The 13,124-nt window shown below is 34.7% G+C and overlaps 1 pseudogene; it reads right to left on the minus strand.

The window, feature by feature from the left end:
* Window positions 1–2,031: 2,031 nt before the first annotated feature.
* On the minus strand, window positions 2,032–2,317 carry LOC143400374 (non-histone chromosomal protein HMG-17 pseudogene; annotated as a pseudogene).
* Between the last annotated feature and the right edge of the window lie 10,807 nt (window positions 2,318–13,124).

The raw sequence follows: 13,124 nt of genomic DNA on the forward strand, positions 1-13,124 counted from the left end.
AACTTAAGAAGTACCCTTGTGTTAGCCTCCCAAAATAAATAAGACCGGAGGCTACAAAAAAAGAGATTCTTAGGAAGGCATTCCTAATAACTACCAAGTGGAACTGCCAAGTCAGAAGTTTTAGTCAATTTAATGCCTACAGAGCTTCCTAACTTCCTACACAAGTAGGATTAATATTTGCTAACATGATTATCTAGTCCTAAGTAACAGAAATAAAGGGATCTCTACTAGACACAGAGGTCATACTAGTAGAAAGATTTTACAAGATCAGATGACATTAAGGAGCTTAACTACATCTTATGGGAACGGACATCTGTAACATTAAAAGTTAAATGTTATGTTTACATCTCTGATAACTGAGGATGTTAAAGATTTACTTTCGCATATAAGAGCCTCGTCTACTCTGGCTTTATGATGGGGACAACTTCTCAGTCCTTCATTCATTTTCACTGTACACCTGGGAAGGTCATCACTGGAGCGTAGTGTTTCTATTTTTAGTTTTTTGAGGAACTGCTATGCTGTTTTCCTTAGTGGCTGTAATAATTTACCTTTCCACCAACAGTGTGTAAGTGTTCCTTTTTTCCCACATCCTTGTCAGAATATGCTACTTTTTTTTTTCTTTAAAAATAGCCATGTGAGCTGAATATGGCGGCAAACACATGTAATTTCAGGGACTCAGGAAACTGAGGTAGGATGATCACAGATTTCAGGCAAACCTCAGTAACTTAGAACCCAAGTAACTTAATGAGACCCTGTCTCAAAATTTAAAATAAATAAATAAATAAATAAGATGTGCTGGGGATGTGGCTTAGTGCTTAAGCTCCCTGGGTTCAATCCCCAGTACTGACCCCCACCAAAAATGCAAATCTCTCTCTCTCTCTCTCTCTCTCTCTCTCTCTCTCTCTCTCATACACACACACACACACACACACACACACACACACATCCATGTGTGGGGGCTAATGATAGTATTTTTTCCTATACTGCTAGCCATTATTATTTCTCCTATTTTTCAAAATTATATATTCAAATCATTTGTCCATTTTTTAATTGGATTACTTACTCTTTTGTTGCTAAAATTTTGAATACTTTACATATTCTGGGTTTAGATTATTCTGTTTTTATTTGAAAATTTTTCTGAAGCCAAATTGTATCCTGTTTTATTAAAGATACTTTTCATAAGCAATTATGGTATTTCAGGCAAGATATGGGCAGACAATCATTAACAGTATACAACAACTTTCAAACCCCCTTCTTGGATGGACTACCATAATCAGAAATCCACTGTAAAACCCAGTGAAGTCTTCATTTGATTCTCTGAATAGGGAAAGTTTATAATGAGGGTTTCAATTTTCAATTTCACATTTAGCATGCTGTTTAATAACTTTCCATGAACCAATCCTGACTTTCAAGAAATGAGAAAAAATAGCAAAATTTATTAATCTGTAGATCTACCATCTAGAAATTGTGGATTTCTGCTCATCTGAGGGACACTATTCTCAATGTTGTCACTGGAAAGTCCAGTGCCCCCACACTGATAAAACCAATTGTTGGGAATCAGGTCCCAACAGGTCTGAGTTTAGGGGAATTAAATTTATGTCCATGGCAGAGGGAGGGAGAGAGAGAGAGAGAGAGAGGGAGAGGGAGAGGAAGAGGAAGAGGAAGAAGAGGAGGTGGAGGAGGAGGAGGAGGAGGAGGAGGAGGAGATGATAAAGATGAATTTGAGTTTTTCTGTACCACCGGGTATTTGTGCCAAAGTGGCTATGTGTGCCAACATCAGGGAATCCCTCCTCTTGGGAACCAAGGGGAGGTCTCTCAAAGCTAGCAATGAATAAATAGTGTTTTTCCCCACAGCAATCCAGCTTTGGAGAAATTCTACTAGTTATGAATACTCCTTCCCCACAAAACAACAACGAAGTGTTCTGTGTGCCAACAAAGTAGCTTTAAAGAAAAAAGTAATAAAATTTTGAATTTTTAAATAAAACTTGATAAAATATAGCATTTCAAACCATACAGTCATCAGAAGTACAGTTATGAAAAATCCACACACTTGGCATCTCCAGCATCCTCAGCTTTCTCTTCCTGGTCTGTTTGGCATCTCCATTTTCTGCAGGGTTATTCCCATCTTTGCCAGCCTCAGCTTTTCTTATTTCCCTTTGAGTACCTACTCTCCCTTCTTTGCAGGGGCCTTTTTAGGCTTGGGCTCTGGCTTTGGAGAAGCAGGTTTAGCAGACAGCCTGTCGGATCTTCTCTGTGGTTCGTCCTTCACCTTGGCTTCATCTCCTTTAGCATCACCATCAGCCTTTCTCTTGGGCATGATAGCAACAGTGGTGGGAGGGAAGCACTGGACACGAGGATGCAGCTGCACACTTTGGCCAGTCCAGGGGTCGTTCTTAGCCTCTTCTTCTTCACACTGCCCTGAAAGGTTGATATTTTTTGATGTAGACACTCATCACTATAAATCTCCCTCTTAGTGTTGCTTTTGCTGTATCCACAGGTTTTGGTATCCCCATTTTCATTCGTTTCAAGGGATTTTTATATTTCCCTTCTAACTTCCTCAACAACTTAGTTTAATCAAAATACATTGTTCAATCTCCATATATTTGTACAATTTCTAAAGTTTCTCTTGACGTCTAGTTTCATTGACGTCTAGTTTCATTCTCCTGCAATCAGAAAAGAAACAGGGCATGACTTTGCTTTTGAATTTGTTAAGATTGTTTTGTGCCTAAGATATTTTGTATTCTAGAGAAAGTTCCTATGTACTGATGCTGAAACAAATGCAGCTGTTGGATGGAACATTCTATAAATGGCTGTTAAGTTTATTTGATCTGTAGCATAGTTTAACTCTGATGTTTCTTTATTGATTTATCATCTAGATAATTTATCCATTGGTAAGAGTGGGCTACTAAAATTCCTCACTATTGTTTTAATGGAATCTATCTCTTCCTATAGGTCTAATAATTATTTATAAAATTGGATACAGTGATGTTACGTACATATAGGTCTATAAACTACATAGTTTCAATAATTTGATCCCTTGGTCATTACATAGTGACCTTATTCTTGAAGTTTTTATCTTAAATTTTGTCATATATAATATTCACTACTGTTGCTTGGATTCATATTCCATTTTCTTGGGATATCATTTTCTATCCCGTGCATGTTCTTTAGTATTGAGGTGAATTTCTTGCAGACAACATATTGTCAGGTCTTGTTTCTTAATCTATTTAGCTATACTGTATATTTTAATTGGAGACCTAAAGACACCAGTCATAAAGGAAAGTTTTGGACTTGTGCCTATCACTTGTTAAATTTTAGTTGTATGACTCTCCTTTGTTCAGTTCTTCCTTTTTAATAATCTTTGTGGTTTGATGATTTATTGTATTGATTTTTTTTAGTTTTTCCTATTTATCTTTTGTGTATCTAGTCTTCTCATGTAATTTATATTTTCACATACTATGATGTTGTTATTTCTTCTATTGGATGTATTATTTTTCCTTAGTCATGTTTTGTAAGGCTGAACTGGTGGTCAATAATTCCCTGTTTTTACTTATTTTGGAAGGTTCTTATTTCTGCTTTGTTTGTGAAGGATGTCCTCACTGAGTGTAGTAATCTTGGTTGGCAATTTGTTTTGATTTTTTCTTTAGGACTTGAAATACATCATTCCATGCCCTCCTTGCCTATAGTATTTATGCTGAGAAATCTTCCATTAATCTAATGAGTTTGCTTTTAAATATGAGTTCATGTTTTTTCTCTTACACATTTTAAAACTCTGTCTTTGCTTTGTGCTTTTGACAGTTTGACTATAATAGGCTGTTGTGAGAATTTGATCATGTCTACCTGTAGGTCCGTTATATATAGCTCTCTATGTCTTTCTCAAGATTCCAGAATCTTCTGTTGACATTTCATTCAATAGGTTTTCTGTACTACTTAATCTTCATTTCTTCTCCTGAAGAAATTCCAGTGAGTTTGATATTTGATCAATTAATTGGGCTGGGATTGTGGCTCAGTGGTAGAGCGCTTGCCTAGCACGGGTGGGATCCGGGTTGGATCCTCAGCACCACATAAAAATAAAGGCATTGTTGGGCTGGGGATGTCGCTCAAGCGGTAGCGTGCTTGCCTGGCATGCGTATGACCCAGGTTTGATTCTCAGCACCACATACAAACAAAGATGTTGTGTCTGCCGAAAGCTAAAAAACAAATATTAAAAAATTAAAAAAAAAAATTCTCTCTCCCTCTTAAAAAAAAAAATAAAGGCATTGTATTGATCGATTAATTGTGCTCTGAGGCTCTTGAATGCTCACTTCATTATTATTTAATTTTTTTCTGTCTGTGATATTTTGAAAGACTTCTCTTCAAGGTATGAATTTTCTTTCTTCTATATGATCTAGTCTTCTTTAGGCTTTAAACTGAAAGTTTTCTACAATATATTTAGCTCTTCATTTTCAACACATCTATTTTTTTTTTCAAATATGCTCTTTGCTCATCAATATTCTGCATTGTTTTCCTAATTTAAATGTCTTTTTCTGTATGTACTGTATTTCACTGAATTGAAAAAAAAATCATTCTTTTAAGTTTTTAGTGAGACACTCCATCAACTTGAATATTTTGGGAATCTGTTACTGGAATTCTGATCTGTAGGAGGTGTCATAGTACCTTGTTTTTTTTCATATTTCTTGTATTGCTATGTTGGGATTCCTGCACCTGGCAGAATGGACATCTCAATCACTTTTATGGGATGACCTTTGTAAGTGTCTTTTTCCTTGAAATATGTCTTGGGGTATTGGTTTGTTATGCAATGTTGGGTTTATTTCTTGTGTATCACAATAGTGTGATTTCTCTCTAGCCTATAGTGAGTTTGAGCACAGAACATACTATATCAAAGTTGGAGATTTTCTCTATGGATCACAAAAGAGAGGGACACTCATTTCAGACCCACGTGGTGTAAACAGCTATGTGGTACTCTCTGTGTGGTTACTCCCACATTGAGAATAGTGGCCCCTATCAAGTGAGAGGTTTTCATCAAGCACTGTTGATATTGGCTATTCCTTGTAAGGGTCTCTGGTAGTGATGAGACACCTGAATTACTTATCCTTTGATGAGACACTGATGCGGGCTCTGGTGCTTCATGGGGAGAGGTGGGGCAGGAATCACAGCAGCCCCACTTTATGGCACTCACACTCATTCTTGTCAGCAGTACATGAGCAAATAAGAGATGAAGGCAACTGACAGAAAAGTCTCCTGTAGGCACAGTGACAACAGGAATTGTAGAGTTTTTCTGTGTTGCTTCAATGGGCATGCCTGCCTGGGAGCAGGACCTCAGACCCTCTCTGCCCCTGCATGCCTGGCATGGAGCATTAGTGGGGTCTTTTCTTTCTGGCCTAATTCTTTCAGCTATAGTACTTGCCAGGGATCAAGTATGAATGGATTGTGGCTGGTGACAGACAAAATTTCTCTCAACCGAGGTTTTTGTAGGAGTGAAAAAGAACAGAATGTGTCCACTGCCTGGCAAATTTTCTCTTCAGACTTTTGTAGGCTGTGTATTTCAGGGGGCAGGTGACAGCTAGAGCTTCAGTGTTGCTTAAGACTAACCTGGCTTACCTCTATTTTCTGGGGAACAGTGGACTGCAGAATTATTTCCCTGCTTTGTTAGTAATAGGCATCTATGTGTAACACAGATGAAAAGAATGGTAAGAAAGGAGTGTAACAGCATTCAATCCTGGTACCACATGAAACCACATGTGACTGACCATGCCCACTTTCATGGGGGATTGGCTTCCCAATCTTCAAGTTCTTAAACCATTTTCTTCCATATAGCAACACCTGTTCTGTACAGTGGAGCATTCTCACTGGGTTTGGGTTGAAGTCACTACACTGGATCAAGTTTGATTCACAAGTCAGTGCAGTGAAATGTCTACGTGTTCCCAGAGATTGACATATTAAATGGTTTCTGCATAAACATTTGGAGCAGTCCAAATTCAGATAATAGGTCCTTATTTAAGATGGCTTCTGGCTATAACACCCTAAAGGTTCACTGGGAGTTGAGATGAATTTCTTAGTCAAAGCCAGGTGTTCTGCTGATTTTAGATATCTTGTTTATTTTGGCTGCAAATCTATAAGGGTTATGAAACTTTCCAGTTGCTAAGATTGCTGGTATCTAAAATGATAGATTTTTTCTGGGATTTTTTTCACCTTTGGCCCTGCAGAGGGGAGATCTCCCTTCCTGGTAGCTGTGGAGCCACAGTGGCAAGTGACAGGATATTTTGTTTCTCTAGATTTTACAAGGTTTCTGTCTTTTTCCTGTTGATTTCCAGTGTTGTTTCATGTTCACTCATTTTAAAATGCATCTCTGCATCTGTTGGTCTGGTCATTCTTTGTGGAGGAGCAAGTGAGTTCTAGGTGCCATGAGTTAGTCATCTAGCCACCCTCCCATTTTTATAACAGGGCTTCTACTGATTAAGTCAGATTCATCAGGATGGTCTTCTGTACTTAAGTACAGCTGATTAAAAGACCAGTTACAACAGAAAATACATACATAGCAACATGCCAGTTAGTATTTGATTGAAAGCCTGGAAAAAAATGTATATACACTACAAAGTATCTCCTATGCTCCTTTCTATTCTTGAATTTTGTGTATCCAATCTGGCACAGTTTAAAAGAAAGAATTAAAAATTCAAAATATTGAAAAATTGTGTTTTTATTTTTAATCTCAATTTTTTGTGCATTTTTTTTCCTTTACTAAGTCTATAAGGAGTTGCTCTGATCAATACAAAACAAAATTCAGAAGTTTGATTCTGCCTCTTACAGGCAAGACTGTATATCAGACAATTATAACCACATTGAAAGTCTAAAACCAAACCACAAAAACAAATCCTTATAGTGGAATAAAATTGGAGAGACGGCAAAGTCTCAGACATCAGTGTGCTTACTTTTGAGGTTGAGTGCTTTTGTGATTGTTGCAGTGCTAATTAGTTTATAGAGTCATTGCTAACAGATTAATCATATCATAAAATAACTGAGATTTAAAGACACTATGACATTTACATCTGGAAATCAAGGGAAAAAAAGGTTAAATAATTTCCACTAGTTGCTGTTAGTAAATGAGGTAGGAATAAACACAGGCGGCCCACTTTCTTTCTTTTTTTTTCTTTTTTTTTTTTTTTTGTAGTTGTAGATGGACAGAATGTCTTTATTTTATTTGTTTATTTATATGTAGGTGTTGAGGATCAAACCCACTGCCTCACACATGCTAAGGCAAGTGCTCTATCACTGAGCCCCAACCCCAACCCCAGGTGGCCCACTTTCAGATTCTGTTTTGTTATGGGGTGCTGGGGACTGAACCAGGGCCTGACATAGGCTAGGCACACTCTGTAAACTGAGCAACACCTCCAGCCCCTTAGGGAACTGTTCTAAACCTCTGTAATGATTTTTTTTTTCAATAGTCTTTTACCATGGAAAAATGAACTCAAATTATATTGACCATATGGCAGTTGGAAAAATTTATCATCTAATGCTTTGCTTCTTTATTTCAATCTCTTCCCTTTGTTAATTCCTTCTTTCTCTACTAAGAAAAATACCTGAAATGTATAATACCTGTGTCTTGACTTGGGTGCATTTATTACTCCTCTCCCCAACAGATGGGCTATATAAGAGAGATTTTTTCAGGTACCCCGGGGTCCTCTTCTTGAATTCATTAGTTTTATTAACTATAAAACTTGGTGGACATTCAAACTTATAATAACTGTTTTTCCCACATATCTGAAGCTTAGAACCTTAGTCTAAATTTTTTTTTTCTAAGCCATACACATTAAAACTTTTAGACATGGTACATACAAAGGACTGATCACAGCTTAATGTGAATCTGAAAAATTGTTATTTCCTAGGTAAATGTGGAGTCAAAAAATTAACATTCCACAGAGTTTCTTCTGTAGATTTGATTCCATTAAGTTTTACTGACTTTAAATAACTTTCATTCAAACACCAGGATTGAATGGCTTATTTTCACATGAAAAATAAAACTACATTCAAAAAGTAAAAAGCATTAAACAAAAATAAATAATAAAGAATCTAGAGTAAGGATTGTACAAAAAATAAAAGAAGTGAATTTTAGTAGCCTTATTGAGATATAATTTGCTTAACATAAATTTGATCTGTTAAAAGTATACAGTTTATTTGTTTTCCATATATTTATAGTCATGTAACCATCATTATAATTCAACTGTAGAAATTTTTAATAACTCCGGGGGTGTGGTGGTGGTGTGGTGGTGCATGCCTGTAATCCCAGTGACTTGGAAGGGTGAGGAAGGAGAATTGTGAGTTCAAAGGCAGCCTCAGCAACAGCAAGGCAAGAAGAAACTCATTTAGACCCTGTATCTAAATAATATAAAAAATACAGGGTTGGGGATGTGGCTAAGTAGTGGTGTGCCCCTTAGTTCAGTCCTTGGTATTCTCCCCCCCAAAAAAGAAAGTTTTAATAACTTCAGAAATAAGCCCTGTACCTACTGTCAGTAATTCCCCATTCACATCTCTGCCTAGCCCTAAGTAACCACTAATCTATTCTACTCTATGCCTCTATAAATTTACCTGTTCTGGACATTTTATATTAGTGAACCCTTATAATATACAACCTTTTGTAATAGGCTTCCTTCATTTAGTATAATGTTCTTAAAAGCATATCCATATTCTAGCATATTTATTAATACTTTATTCCTTTTTACTATGGATTAATATTCTATTGTGTGGCTATACCACATTTATCAATCAATCAGTTGATGGGAATTTGGTATGTTTCTACTCTGTGTTATTATGAGTGATTTTGCTGTGAACATTCATGCATATGTTTTTTGATAAATCTTTTCATTTACTGTGTTTCTATATTTAAAAGTATAATTTTTAGTCATGTTAATTCTATATTCAACATTTTGAGAAACTGTGAAAATGTTTCTCTGGAAAAACAACTATTCAAATCCTTTACCATTTTTAAATCACATGATTTGCCTTTTTTGTTACTGAGTTGTAAGAATTCTTTATTCTATATCTCAGATTTATTATGGGATGTATTATTTGCAAATGTTTTCTCCCATTGTATGGATATAGTCTGTTCATTTCTTTTTGTGTGTGTGTGGATTTCAGATTTTAAACATCAGCAATTTCTTTAAATATTTGGTATGATTTAAGAAAATTATTTGCTGGATGAAGAAAAATAATCCTAGGATTATTTATTACAAGTTGTAAAGAGGTAGCAAGCATGGTGTTCTATGGTAACTTGGTCACCTATCGTTGAAATGTCTGGCTTAGTATTCTAAAATATTTAGAATGTGTATTTATATCTTCTTTTATGCATTATGCATTAAAGTTATTTTATGCTCTCAGTTAATACTCAGATAATGTATATAAGGATGTTTCAGATAAGAATTTGAAAATAATACCAATATAATTACCAATACAATTTTATAGATATAATAAAATTCTGTCTACTGAGTTTTCTATTTTTCTAATGAGCTTTAGTTATCCCATTTCCTACCAAAGTAGGACAAAATTTTGTAATTAGTATCATAAATATTTATAAAAGGCTACAGTAGACACAATTGAATTTTTAAAAATTCTGTATAAATGCTACCTTATTGACTATGTCAACTATTTCACTTACAAATGAATTTTTTTGCTACGACTGCATTCAGAATCAGTAAGTCTCAGTAGATTTCCAACACTTATTAAATGAGCGATGACAAATTGCTGTCAAAATAAAACATAAGCATATTCCCAATGTTAACATTTGTCTAAATTTTTAATTTCTTGAAAAGGAGAATATCATCACAAAACTCTCAAGAATAATAGTGGTACAGTCTACTGTATTCTTTTATCCTGCTCTAGTTGATTCACTCAATTACCTGAAATCATGCACAACTTTAAACTCATATATTGAAAATTAATTATTTTAATCTATAATTACATAAAGCTCATGACTTTATTGGTACTGTTGGTATGAGGATGGTGAAGGCTTTATATTCTGAGCAAATTTTATACTGTGTCCCATTTTATAAGAAGCCTTTAAAGTCAATCAAAAAGTATTCATTGAAAATTTGGTTAAAACAAAGCGATAAATATCATGTTTGTCATTCTCTATGATAATCACACAAGAATTCTATGATTTTAATAGTGAAGATAATAGGCATGAAAAATGAGTCATTTTTTGTAGCAGGAGGAAACCAAGACAATATAAATAATATTTAAGTGACTATATACAATTAGTAAGTGGTCCTTCAAATGACTCTCTTTCTTTTCCATTTAACTAAGCAGTCTTCTACATAATCATTTTACAAATTTAATCATTCAAATATTTAAATTTTATAAATTGTTTTAAAATTATTGTGATATACTCACCATAGTATCCTTCTAGAAATAGTATTATAATTGTGCATTCTAAAAAGCCACAAAATAATAAAATGAGAAAATTTAAAGTCATCACAAAGTCATAGCAGGTATATTCCAGATGAATTTAGGAATGTTATGGACAAAAGGATTTGTAACAAGTATGAGTGATAAATAAATAAATAAATTTTAGCCTCATATAAAGTTTTTATTTTCCAGAGAAAGCTTTTTTTTTTTTTTTTTTTTTTTTTACATGAAGGCTCTAATTTAGCATAATGCAATTCGAATCCTCATCCATTGAGGGCTTTGTGTATCTCTGGGGTTTTTTGTCCAGGGCCCAGCCCCTGCTGGGACAAGTCTGCTGTGGGAGATTGAAATTCTCTCCTTCACTTCAGCTGCAGCTGCCAGCTTTGCCTCCCAGGCCTTCGTTCACCAAAACAATGATTACCTTGGACACTTGCTAAATCATGGAAATCTCATTTGCACCTAAATACAGTCTATGTACATGAATAATAATTGTTCATCTTTCGGGTAAAATTACATAAGCATATAGAGAAGCCACATAGTTGGACATGTTTATGGCTGCTTGGCTGAGAGTTTTCAAAAATCATTACATCAGGCTAATTAATCTTTCAAATTTGCACAAGGAGATCTGTCCACAGTAAACAGTGCCAACATTTTCTTCTCCTCTATGTTGCCTCCTCTCAAACCAAACAGCCTTCCCCAGCCAAATTGAACATAGCCTTAATGGACAACATTTTCGGTGCCTTCTGACATGCATGATATTCTAAACCAATGGCTTTACATGCAGAAAAAATATTCTTTATAATCATGGAGACATGATCATGGCATAATAATGAGAAAGAGCATGCAATATGTTTTTATATATACCCAATTTGAAATTTTGTTTCTATCTCATGTTAGTCTAGGCTTATACTTTCTAAGCTTCAGTTTTTGCATGTTTGAGGCAAGCAGGGTAATCATAACTTAAAGATTTTTTAAGAGACCTGTTCAAGGACATAGCAGCATAAATAGCCAACATAAGAACCTAGAACCAAAGTTCATGTTAATCAATATGTTCTATTGTCATCATAATTTTTCTGTAGCCTTTCCACTTCTCACAGTGCTGTTTATATTCTTCAGGATAGTGAAAGGGTCATACTTAAAACCTATCAGCAATAGGGGAAAATTCACATTATCTTGTATTTCTAAACAATTGAAATTAATACCATGCATATTACCCTTTAAAAATTGTCCAGCAGTATTTCCCACAGCTCATCCACCATCTCTAACTGCTTTTCTTAAGAATTGAATGCAGCCTGCAAAGGGCAGGTAGTGGTGACATGTATGAAGAAGTGGGAAATTAATACAAATAGTGCATTTGAAGAAATAAAAAGCCTAGGTCCCTTTTTCTTTCAAACTTCTCAATTTTTGTCATGGATGTTCTGTCATCATGATGAAACGTGTTTCTCAATTATGATGACTCTCTCTAATAGACTGGAACTTTGGACTCTATTTTTTTGAACACTAGCACAGAATATGACAAAGAGAAATTCAAGAAGAAAGTGAAAGAGAGAAGGTTAATAGTGCTTTTTGATGTTGCTGAAATCTAAGTAATAACCATAAAGGGTTACATAAATGAACATAAATCTGCAGGCTTTTAGAATGAACTTGACTTTTGTTTTGTTTTGTTTTGTGAAGAACTTGCATTGAACTCTTGAGCTTTGTCATTACATGTACTTCTTCCAAAAAACATATGATGGACTAGATTAGAGAAAACACAAGATTTATAAATTATTGTTTTAACTCTTATTTTTGGTACTTTTTGCATAAACACACAAAAAAATACTTTGCTTTACAATGTTCCTGAATTGTCCATGATAACTTGAAGATACTAAAAATCCAGACCACTAGATTTCATTGGATTAGCACTTTTTTTTTTTTTTTTTTAATCCAGTGAAGTTCAGGTCAAAAGCACTCCATAAACTGAATTTTCAGTTGCAGGAAGTTTTTAGCCAGAAAACAGGAAAGAGTATTAATCAAAAGTGAAAAGGTTTTGCTGAAAGCAGAACTGTCTTGGAAAATGACTTTAACAATCACTTACTATGTACACAATTATTTTCTAGTTGCAGTTCATGCCAATATTTTAAAGAAAACTGATGGGAAATTTCATTATTCAAGTATGCACTATATATACAATGAAATCCCAGTCACTCACTGGGGCAAGGCAAAAGTGACAGTAAGACTGAATATTTAAAAACCTAATTGTTCCATATTATAAAAGGAGAGCTTTCATTACAAATGTTTATTTCCATTATGAGGTCTAAATAGGCATAATATTGTTCAAGTGAGAATGGCTTCTGAGCCATATACACTTTTAAAGATATTTTTTAAATATCTCTAATGTGATGAATGACTGGTACTATTATTCCTATTTTCAATTTTTTCACATATTTTACCAGTTCAGGAAGGATCTAATTTAATATCATAGTCTGTAACTTCTCCCACATATTCATAGCAGTTACTCAAGACTCTGCTTGAAACACAACTAAGTCCATTAAAGGTGCTAAAGGCAGTGTTTAGTTATTTTTAGAAGACATTTCTTTCTTAAAGAAGACATAAGGCTTACAGATTCAAGATAAAAGCCAAGATATTCTGCCTCATGAAAATAAAAAAATCAACCCAAAGAGATTTATTTTTCTATACTTCAAATGTCTAATGAATGAACCATTCCCTTGCCCCAGAGGCTTCCA

This window comes from Callospermophilus lateralis, chromosome 5, assembly GCF_048772815.1.
Source record: "Callospermophilus lateralis isolate mCalLat2 chromosome 5, mCalLat2.hap1, whole genome shotgun sequence".
Lineage (NCBI taxonomy): Eukaryota > Metazoa > Chordata > Mammalia > Rodentia > Sciuridae > Callospermophilus > Callospermophilus lateralis.